The sequence below is a fragment of the Pinus tabuliformis genome, chromosome 7, assembly GCF_031772625.1.
Source record: "Pinus tabuliformis cultivar Carrire ecotype Pingquan chromosome 7, CPIR1, whole genome shotgun sequence".
NCBI lineage: Eukaryota > Viridiplantae > Streptophyta > Pinopsida > Pinales > Pinaceae > Pinus > Pinus tabuliformis.
Window position 1 is genome coordinate 2,071,172,516 of NC_142293.1, and position 12,531 is coordinate 2,071,185,046.

Below are 12,531 nucleotides of genomic sequence, written 5' to 3' on the forward strand. Positions count from 1 at the left end.
GTTCTCCATACACTTTTATAGAATTTGTCGGGACATAATCAAGGTTGATTTATACCGAATGATAAAAGGCTTCCTCCGAAAAACCAAAGTGGGAGGAAGCACAAACTCCACTTTCCTAGCTCTAATTCCCAAAGAAGAAAACCTGGTGGCGTTCGACCGATCCAGGGCAATTTCTCTATGTAATGCATCCTACAAAATTCTCACCAAGTTACTTGCAAATAGAATAAAGCCTCTGCTGGAAAAACTCATCTCATCCAACCAAGGAGGGTTTGTCAAAGGCAGGCATATCTTGGACAACGTGATACTGGTGCAGGAAATCATCCATTCCAGCTATCAACGCAAAGAGTAAGGTATGCTCATCAAACTGGACATGGTGAATGCCTTTGATAGAGTAAGGCATTCTTTCCTCCTCTAAGTTCTTTTTGCATTTGGTTTCAGTTCTGAATTTGTAAAATTGATTAAAGCATGCATTGGAGAACCTTGGATAGCCCCTCTAGTAAATGGCAGGCCAGCAAAATACTTCAAAGCTTCGAGGAGAATCAAGCAAGGCTACCCTATGTCCCCCTTGCTGTATATTCTGATATCAGACTCTCTAAGCCAAAAGCTCTCAGTTGAGAAGCTCAAGGGGACACTTCCTGGCATCAGGGTGATAACCAGAACAATCCAAATCAATCATGCCTTGTTCACCGATGACTCTATCCTTATGGGAGGGGCCTCCATTAAAATATCAAGTGCCTTCAATGGAGTAATCCAAAGCTTCTATAAAGTCTCCGGAGTTAGGGCCAATAAGAGGAAAATTGCAGTGTATGGCTGGGTGGTAGACCAGCAAACTATTCTCAGGATTGCCCAAACCCTTGGCTTCACGGCTACGTCTCTTGGGAAAAATTCAAGTATCTCGGCCTGCCTATAACTTTGGGAACCAACAAAGCCCCTCATTGGATGGAAATTATCAGCAAAATCAAGGCAAAAATGACTGCATGGGGTGGACAATGGCTTACCACAGCCGGTGTTAGCCTCTTATTCCAATAGGTTTCATATTTCATGATTGACAATGGAAGTGCCAAAAATTTTCATCTTTTCCGTGCTGTAAAAGTTCCATTTTTGAAGGATTTCACAGTTAAGGGAAGGCCAAACAGCTTAATCTTGGCTTCCCTAGGTTTAAATTTCTTGTTTTAGAAATAGAGAATGAATATCTGTCCAAACTGTTTAATCTTGGCAGATTGTTAGATAGGTAGAGAAGCTAGGGTGCTCAACAGCTTAATCTGAGCCCCTGGAAGTAATAAGGGTAGATTTAGATAGGAGGATAGCCAAAAGAAAAGATGAAAATCTGGGTTTGCTAGTCCAAGTGCGCCCATCCAAAAAGAAGAAAAAATGTTAGGTAAGTAGGTTGGGTAGGTGGTTTTGAGGTGGCAGAATGATGAATTGTGATCCATTTTTGTGTTTCAAATTGTTAATCTACTTCATATCACAAGTGCAAGGAAATTTTCCCTTGGAGCAGCTCAAGCGAGGCATGACTAACTTCCCCTTCTTCCTTTTCCGAAATCATTCACTAACTTCCCCTAAAGATGTTAAGATCTGCTTAATATCTTTAAAATTCATCATATTCCATAACATTTGCCTAAGTAAAGATTTGCTTTGCTTAAAGGTGCTCATATTTCTTCTATAAGTCCTATTTCCCCTTTGTAGCCTAAGATTTCTATACTTAGCGTTTTCTTCACAAAATCCATATTAATTCCTAACTCTATTATATAAATCCCTTCTTATTTCCCCTTCCCCTATTAAAAATATGTTAAATATCCCCCTTATATACATATCCCCTCCCTTTGGTTGAAATATAACCATAAATATTGCTTGGGAATTACTAAGTTTACTTGAAACTTAGTAAGAACCCTCATTTTCCTCTTTAAACCATCTTCCGATGCTTTGGACCCCTTCCAAAGCATAAAAACCCTCTTCCATGCAATCAGACCCCTTCCGATGCATTAACAAACCTTTCCAATGCACATAAACCCCCCTCCAATTTCATAAAACCCATCTCCGATGCATTAACAAGCCTTTCAAATGCACATAAACCCCCCTCCGATTTCATAAAACCCATCTCCAATGCATTGAAAACCCCTCCGATCACATTAGCCCTTTTTCCCTTCATAAATCATTCCTCCGATTAAATCCCTCCCCCTCTGATGCGAGATCGCTGTCGGAGGAAGCAGTCAGCAATGGCCCCTTTTATATATGCTCCCCGATATCATTTCGCCGATGTGATTTCGCAGTCGGCAGTCGCAATATATGTATGCCCCCATTCATGCCTCCACTCCCTTCCTCCAATGCGATATCGCTATCGCATCTGATTGCCGATCGCCGATTGCGCGCCAATCGTCGGATCACCCCCGCTGATCCAACGACCCATATCTTATTGCATCGCTCCCATTTCGCTATCGCATATATGTAAACCCTCCGCCCCGCTGATATCGCCGATTACACGCCAACCGTCGGATCACCCCTGCTCATCGAACGGTCCAGATCATGTCGCTCCATTCCCATTTCACTCGCCCATCGCATATATGGTTAAGCCTCCCTCGATTGCCGATCGCCGATGCGATATCGGTGATCACTCCATCGCAATCCACATACATATAAAACCCTCTGCCCCGCCGATAGCGATATTGCGACTTCGTCGCAGCCGTTGGATCTGCCTTCGCGCGATCCAACGGCCCAGATCTATTTTGAGCTACAGTATCGCTCCCGCCTCTGTTTTTCATGAATTTCACGTATAATATGGTCTTTTGCCTTATAAAGGCAGAAAGGCTATTTCTTCATGATTTTTTTTCGGCGCCCGTGCGCGCTCCATCTTCAAAGGGAAATATGGCCATTCCTCAGCCATTTTTGATCGCTTCAGCCCAGATTTGCTCCGGACAACGAGCATGGCCTCAGCACGGTCTTCAGTGTGCAATCCTCCTTTATGTTGTAGTAAATCTTCAATTTTGATAATGTTTTGATCGGCCAAGCGCCGATACAGTTCTAAAGGCCACGGAAAGCAAAACATCAGTCAAATATCGCCATAAAGTGGCAGGCAAGGGCGATTTTGTAGTGGCAAAGTGTATCAGCAGTGGAGAAAAGGCCCCGATTCAACGAAAAGTGTATCAGTGGAAGACTTTAATATCAAAGCAGATGAGCAATAAAGAGCCCCCGACAAAGTCAAAGAGTATCAGTGATGGAGTTTAAAGCCATTAAGGCTCACCAGATCAGTTTAATGCATTAAAGCCACATGAGAGCAACGCTTCAGTTTCCAAAGCACAATTATGACAAAATGGCTAGCGCAGAGCTCAAAGGACACCTCAAGGCCTCATTTTTGATGCTGCTGCCTCCAACGCAACATTAGATAGATATTTGTTGCATTTATTTCAGTAGAAATTAGGTTAAACGCAGTTATTTCCTCAGATCTTCCCTCATATCTGTTTTGTAGATATTTTGCTTATATATACCACCCTGAGCAATGTATTAAGGGTTGGTTGGTTGGTAGTTTTCCTGATTCTAGACTTGCGTTGTAAGCCTGAGAGTTTCTATAATCAAAGATTGTTGGAATATTTGCTTCTGAACTGGATGGTTGTGGTTTTAATGGCTGAAGAGCTTAATATGGAATTCTCGTGCTTCCTCATGGTTCAATAAGTCTTTCCTACGTCTGTTTTTCAGTTTATATGTGTCTGTATCATCTATATATCACAATCTAAGCTACAGAAAGAAAGAATAGCTCATAACTCTTTCTATATGCTTTGTGCTCAATTTCTGTGGTTTTATATGTTTTCCTCTGAATTAGTGATGAATATGCATACTTAATTGATCATGTTTAAGCTATTTCTCTCATTTTTGAATGTTGTCTAGGAATCCTTCATTGCTCCTATTTAGCCTTCATCCACTTTCCTTCTTTGGCTAGATGAGATATCCTTAATTGCCTCTCATCCCCTGACCTCCATTTCATCTTAATTCCAGCATTTAACATTGTGCCATGTGTAGCTATCCTGCTCTGTATTCCTCTCTTCTACCAAAGAAAACACACCTATCAGTTCACATTCATTGACTCCATGCCCAATGGTCTGAATTTCTCATCCTTTGCATGCCAACTCTGTTTGAAAACATCAACCATCCCACCAAATTTAAAACAAATCCCTGCACATCATAACTAGCCTAAAAACACCCCTAAACAAAGATATATCATAAAGAGAGAGCCCTCTCTGATTGCAGGTAGGCTAGGACCTGCAATCCAAAGATTGGTTTGTGGTTGCGTCGGCCGTATTCCCTTAGGAGTCAAAGGGAACAACCCGAGTGATAACATCATTGGTGACTCCACTGGGGACCTGAATCATTTTTTCTATCACTGCAAATCCAAGTGTTTGATCGGTTTGCCTCTTGAATAAAATCCTTAATTTGTTTTGAAAAAATCCCAAAAAAAAAAATCAAAATAATCATAAAAATCTCAAAAATTTTGTTTTCTGGAGAAAGTGAACCTTTTCTTCAGAATTATTTCATGTTTAGATCTGATCTATGACGGTGGACAGAGATCAGACACACCAAAGGTTAAATCATCCACCTGGCAACTCCACATCATTTTCATAATAAAGACTCCACTGGAGAAATGAACCCGAAAGAACTGTATGAGCAGATCAGGCTTTTGACCTGGACTATAATCCAAGAGATTATGTTCTTTCTCATCCATAAAATTTTGCTATGTATATTGTATTGTAGAGATAATTTTTATAATTTTCCTTTGAAAATTGTTGATGAAAAGCCTCCTTGCACATTAGACCAGCAGTCTTCTAATGCTGTTAAAGATCATCATACAGTCAAGGAGGAAAAAAAATCGAGCCCAATCTTCCAATCCCTGTACATATTCTCGTGCCTCGTAAAGTTCCTGATAGATATAAGCCTCTCATTTTGCCTCCCACGCTCAATCCTTTGCCTAAAGATCATCCCGAGTATCTCCCTAGATTTGATGGAGAGAATGATGTTACTGCCCAAAAGAATATCCAAGCTTTTGAAGACTATCTTAACATATTTGAAGTAGAAGATGAGGATGTTAGTATTAGGCTTTTCGCCCTTTCTCTGCAATGCAAAGTTAGGACTTGGTTCAAGACCTTGCCTAAGGCTAGCATCTCTAATCTTGAGCAGTTTCTCAAACTCTTCCTTGATAGATAGATGATCAAAGTCAATTTCCTCATGCTCATACAAGAATATAATCAGTTAAGAAGGCTTCCAGATGAAACAGTTCAGCAATTTTCCGTTAGATTCAATCAAATTTATCATTTTATGCCTTTGAATATAATACCTCCCCCTGATTTAGCTCTATTACATTATCCAAGAGCTTTTGATGCAGAAATTGAATATCGTTTGAGAGAAAGAAGCCCGTCCACCATGAAACAAATGCAAGACATGGTTGTGGACGTGGAGGCAAATCTGAATATTAGAGATGAACAACGCAAGGCAGAGCAAGAAGAAAAACTTCTTTATTTGTTAAAAGAATCAGAGGAAATGATACAGAAGATCACACTGAAAGTTGAATGTCTAGAGCGCCAGGACACATCTGTTTTGTAGAAGCAAAAAATTGATATTCACGAACAAATTTTTTCCAAATCAGATGACATATTCATAGAGCCATATGTAGAGGAGCAGTCTCCTAATCTACTGCATGAATATAGTAGCTTTTCTTCTTTCAGTTGTCTACCAAAATATGGTCTATATGATGATGAATATGCTCCTCAAATCCATATTAAACTTGCAGAGGATTCAGAAGCTATTTTGGGAGAAGGCAGAGTTCAGGTTCAACAGCCTGAACCCAGTGATCAACTTGCTCATTTCAACTATGAAGAGGAGGAGGAAAATGCAGAGAAATTTGTTTTCAGCAAAGGAACATTCATCTAAAGAGGAACAAAATATTTATAGGATCTCTCAAATAGATAGTATTTTTTCAAAACGGGATTTGTTCAAAACATATATGCCCTGGTTTTTTACCTCTGCATGGTGTAAATATATTGAAAATATGCTTTTAGATACTCTTTCGGAGATATTACTACATGGCAGTAATCCATTTGTATCTATTTTGCAAAATATTAAGCATAACATTTTGCTTAAACGGAATATATTGTGGGAACTTTCTCATCCATTATGGGAACCTATACAATGTAAATTGAGAACGAATCTTATTAATAAGTTTTTTTTCCAAGTAATAATTTCAAAATTGCCCTTTTGTTTCGAATCTTTTAGTTTATTAGGGAGAATTATCATGCAGTTTGTAATCAAATGTCAACAAGTTTTGATATTGACCATCTAGAGGAGAGTCAAATCCTTGCTCATAATGCATTAACTCTAGTTTTGCAGCCCCAAAATGCCACTAAATGTCAGATTTCAGAAGAAGACTTGAAAGCAACAACATATCACCAAGAAGCCCCAGATGATTCCCTGCTACTTTGTTTTGAATCTTCTGAGTTATCTAAAGAAAAGGAGGAGCAACATGAGCTAATCTGCCAGGTTCCATCTCAGCCTGTATGTAATAAATTGCATGGATCATTCCAGGTTCTGTATAATCCATCAACTGACAGGTTGAGTAATGAAAGAGATCACAATTCTTCTCCATTAACAGGTTGCAAGGCTCAATATCAGGATGTTGGTAATTTCCTGATTCCAAAGCATGATAGCTATCCAAAGCATTTGTACAGTTGTTTAAATCATTCCAAGAATTATGTATATATTTTGCAGGACCCTTTTGTACAGTTTCTAGATTCAGCAAAGGAGATCAGCAATTCCCTTTTCTTCTCAAAAGTTAACAAAGCTATATCTGATTGCAAGATCTCCATTTCAAGCACCAAAAAACACAAGCATCAAAGGTCATTGATGTTTATAATGCTTAAGTGGCTGTTTCATTTCACCTAACCAACAAAGAAAGTGCTGATTAGAGTAAGCAGGTAGGATTTCAGTTTTCTGTTTGGATAGCAAGCTTGCTGCAGTTGAAGCCCGAAGTGAAGGCCCTAAGCTCTTCAACTTTGTTGTCTTATATATAAATAAAGTAACCAGCAAAGGGAAATTTTCAGAGTAGAGCAAAAAATTGAATATAAGGACATCTGACCTGTTGTTCTTGACTTTTCACAAGGAAAATCCATCCCCAAGTGGAGCCACTGTTAGCCTCCTATTCCAATAGGTTTCATATTTCATGATTGACAATGGAAGTGCCAAAAATGTTCATCTTTTCCATGCTGTAAAAGTTCCATTTTTGAAGGATTTCACAGTTAAGGGAAGGCCAAACAGCTTAATCTTGGCTTCCCTAGGGTTAAATTTCTTGTTTTAGAAATAGAGAATGAATATCTGTCCAAACTGTTTAATCTTGGCAAATTGTTAGATAGGTAGAGAAGCTAGGGTGCTCAACAGCTTAATCTGAGCCCTTGGAAGTAATAAGGGTAGATTTAGATAGGAGGATAGCCAAAAGAAAAGATGAAAATCTGGGTTTGCTAGTCCAAGTGCACCCATCCAAAAAGAAGAAAAAATGTTAGGTAAGTAGGCTGGGTAGGTAGTTTTGAGGTGGCAGAATGATGAATTGTGATCCATTTTTGTGTTTCAAAGTGTTAATCTACTTTAGATCACAAGTGCAAGGAAATTTTCCCTTGGAGCAGCTCAAGCGAGGCATGACTAACTTCCCCTTCTTCCTTTTCCCAAATCATTCACTAACTTCCCCTAAAGATGTTAAGATATGCTTAATATCTTTAAAATTCATCATATTCCATAACATTTTCCTAAGTAAAGATCTTCTTTGCGTAAAGGTGCTCATATTTCTTCTATAAGTCCTATTTCCCGTTTGTAGCCTAAGATTTCTATACTTAGCGTTTTCTTCACAAAATCCATATTAATTCCTAACTCTATTATATAAATCCCTTCTTATTTCCCCTTCCCCTATTAAAAATATGTTAAATATCCCCCTTATATACATATCCCCTCCCTTTGGTTGAAATATAACCATAAATATTGCTTGGGAATTACTAAGTTTACTTGAAACTTAGTAAGAACCCTCATTTTCCTCTTTAAACCATCTTTCGATGCTTTGGACCCCTTCCAAAGCATAAAAACCCTCTTCCATGCAATCGGACCCCTTCCAATGCATTAACAAACCTTTCCAATGCACATAAACCCCCCTCCGATTTCATAAAACCCATCTCTGATGCATTGAAAACCCCTCCGATCACATTAACCCTTTTTCCCTTCATAAATCATTCCTCCGATTAAATCCCTCCCTCCCGACGTGATATCGCTGTTGGAGGAAGCAGTCAGCAGTGGCCCCTTTTATATATGCTCCCCGATATCATTTCGCTGATGCGATTTCACAGTCGTCAGTCGCAATATATGTATGCCCCCATTCATGCCTCGACTCCCTTCCTCCGATGCGATATCGCTATCGCATCTGATTACCAATCGCCGATCACGCGCCAACCGTCGGATCACCCCTGCTGATCCAACGACCCATATCTTATCGCATTGCTCCCATTTCGTTATCGCATATATATAAACCCTCTGCCCCGCCGATGCGATATCGCCGATTACGTGCCAACCGTCGAATCACCCCCGCTCATCCAACGGTCCAGATCATGTCGCTCCATTCCCATTTCGCTCGCCGATCACATATATGGTTAAGCCTCCCCTAATTTCCGATCGCCGATGCGATATCGACGATTGCTCCATCGCAATCCACATACATATAAAACCCTCCACCCCATCGATAGCGATATTGCGATTTCGTCACAGCCGTTGGATCTTCCTTCGCGTGATCCAACGACCCAAATCTATTTTGAGCTACAGTATCGCTCCCGCCTCTGTTTTTCATGAATTTCACGTATAATATGGTCTTTCACCTTATAAAGGCAGAAAGGCTATTTCTTCATGATTTTTGTTCGGCGCCCGCGCGCGCTCCATCTTCAGAGGGAAATATGGCCATTCCTCGTCCATTTTTGATCACTTTAGCCCAGATTTGCTCCGGACAATGAGCACGACCTCAGCATGGTCTTCAATATGCAATCCTCCTTTATGTTGTAGTAAATCTTCAATTTTGATAATGTTTTGATCGGCCAAGCGCCGATACAGTTCTAAAGGCCACGGAAAGCACAACAACAGTCAAATCTCGCCATAAAGTGGCAAGCAAGGGCGATTTTATAGTGGCAAAGTGTATCAGCAGTGGAGAAAAGGCCCCGATTCAGCGAAAAGTGTATTAGTGGAAGACTTTAATATCAAAGTAGATGAGCAATAAAGAGCCCCCAACAAAGTCAAAGAGTATCAGTGATGGAGTTTAAAGCCATTAAGGCTCACTAGATCAGTTTAATGAATTAAAGCCACATGAGAGCAGCGCTTCAGGTTCCAAAGCACAGTTATGACAAAATGGCCAACGCAGAGCTCAAAGGACACCTCAAGGCCTCATTTTTGATGCTGCTGCCTCAAGCGCAGCATTAGATAGATATTTGTCGCTTTTATTTCAGTAGAAATTAGGTTAAACGCAGTTATTTCCTCAGATCTTCACTCAGATCTGTTTTGTAGATATTTTGCTTATATATACCACCTTGAGCAATGTATTAAGGGTTGGTTGGTTGGTAGTTTTCCTGATTCTAGACTTGCGCTGTAAGCCTGAGAGTTTCTATAACCAAAGATTGCTGGAATGTTTGCTTCTGAACTGGCTGGTTGTGGTTTTAATGGCTGGAGAGCTTAATATGGAATTCTCGTGCTTCCTCATGGTTCAATAAGTCTTTCCTACCTCTGTTTTTCAGTTTATATGTGTCTGTATCATCTATATATCACAATCTAAGCTGCAGAAAGAAAGAATAGCTCATAACTCTTTCTATATGCTCTGTGCTCAATTTCTGTGGTTTTATATGTTTTCCTCTGAATTAGTGATGAATATGCATACTTAATTGATCATGTTTAAGCTATTTCTCTCATTTTTGAATGCTGTCTAGGAATCCTTCATTGCTCCTATTTAGCCTTCATCCACTTTCCCTCTTTGGCTGGATGAGAGATCCTTAATTGCCTCTCATCCCCTGACCTCCATTTCATCTTAATTCCAGCATTTAACATTGTGCCATGTGTAGCTATCCTGCTCTGTATTCCTCTCTTCTACCAAAGAAAACACACCTATCAGTTCACATTCATTGACTCCATGCCCAATGGTCTGAATTTCTCATCCTTTGCATGCCAACTCTGTCTGAAAACATCAACCATCCCACCAAATTTAAAACAAATCCCTGCACATAATAACTAGCCTAAAATCACCCCTAAACAAAGATAAATCATAAAGAGAGAGTCCTCTATGATTGTAGGTAGGCTAGGACCTGCAATCCAAAGATTGGTTTGTGGTTACCTCGGCCGTATTCCCTTAGGAGTCAAAGGGAACAACCTGAGTGATAACAGCCGGGAAGCTCACTTTGGTTAAGTCAGTTCTCTCATCCCTTCTTATCTACCAAGCTTCGTTCCTTTTAGCTCCAAAAATGATCACCGAATAGCTAGCAAAGTTGATTCAAAATTTTCTATGGAAAGGAGGAAAGGGGAACCAAAAAAATTTCATCTTTAAGTTGGGACATAGTGAAAAGGCCAATATCTGAAGGTGGACTACAAGTAAGAGATCCCGGGTTGGCCAATTTGGCTTTGGGAGGTAAGATTCTCTAGAAAATCTTCTCAAATCCAAGACATCCTGTAAGTCAAGTTCTAATTAAAAAATATATGCACAGACTCTCAATAAAGAATATGGAAGAAGGAGCTTCCCACAAAGGAACCACACTGTGGAAGTTGTGCAGCCAAGGTTGGGAGTTCTTTAAAGACCAGCTCTACAGAATACCAGGAAACGGGAAAAAAATTGGACTGTAGGAATACAAGATTATAGGCCTCCAACCCTTAAATCTTGCACCAGAAATTGCAGATTTGCATAACTGGCTCATCCAAAAAGGTATCCACAAACTTGTTGACATATGCACTTGGGATTCCGCAGGGAACTGGAATAATTGGGCTCTCCATCGCCCCCCTGACTAGATGCTCCCCCAACTCCATCTCTTTCTTGCTAAGATCTTTGATCTAGATCCTGTGCATCTCCATTCAAGGGACAAGTGGGGCTGGGGGAAGACCAAAGCTTACTCAGCATGGTTGGGCTTTGCAGCTCTTCAAGAACAAAAACATCAAATCCACACTACAAAGCTCTGGCAGCATGTTTGGGATCCATTTTTCCTCCCAAAAATCAACTTCTTTTGTTGGATTTTCATGCACAAAAGGACCCTCACTTGAGATAATTTAGAGAAACGAGGAATCACTGGTCCCCATAGATGCCCTCTCTACTACAAGTCTCAGGAAACAATCAAACACTTGTTCATAGATTGCCCCTTCTCTCAGGAAGTCTTGTTACAAGCAATGATGGGGCTCAACGCCCAAATCCATGAGAAGATTTTAGTAGTTAGTCTCTTCGCCTCAGGGAAAGAAAACTATCCTCACACTCTGAAAAGCAAATCAACATCAGCTAAAATCTGGAATGCAATCCCAAAATACATCTGCTGGGGAATCTAGTTGGCAAGGAATGAAGCCATCTTCAACAACAGACTTCAATCCACTAATATAGTGACTACCAAGACCAAAGCTCTGTTGCTAGAAGCTTTTGAAAATAGACCTCACAAGCCTAACAATTCTCTACTCCCTGAAGAGCTCAGCTGGCTAGGTGAATCCCTAAGACGGGCCAGCATAAAAAAGAACCTCTCCCTGCCTAGACACAATCCAGAGTGGCAGCTTCGGATCTCTAAGGAGGACTTTAAAAAGTTGTGGAAAAATCAGGGCAAAGTCTCGATATTCTTTGACGGAGCCTCCAAAGGAAACCCGGGGATATCAGGGGCAGGAGGAACAATCTACTCCTAAGACGGGCACAAAAAGGACAGCTTCAGTTGGGGCCTAGGACAGAGCACTAACAACCAGGCCGAGATTCTCAAACTACTAAAAGCGTGTCAGCTTGTTTAGAGGAACAGAGGGGAAAACCTTCAAATCTTCAGGGATTCCGAAATCCTAATTAAAATCCTTAAGACTGGTTACCAACTCAATAGCTTAGTTCTTAATAGGACCCTTGAAAGAATAAGAAAGATGATACAAAATTTCACTTCCTTCTCATTCTACCATGTCCTACGAACTTTGAACAAGGAAGCTAATATAATGGCTAATAAAGGATGTCTACTAGCACAAGGTATTCTGGCAAAGAATAATGAAGAAAATGGAAGGCACCCAATTCCTTAACAGAGAAGGATAGCTGAGCATGGACAGGGCAGCCAAGGCAATGGGCCTGTTTCACAATCCCTATGCATTGGTCCTATCTCAATGAAAGTGCAAACCTTAGAGATCACATCATCCATCAAAACATCATTTGAATGCAGAAGAACGACGTTGAACTAAGGCTTTGGAATAGGTAGACAAATTTTAATGGGAAAGATAAGCATCGCAGTCTTGCAGTTCATACTCAACAATGCTCCATCAGTCCAAATAGAACCA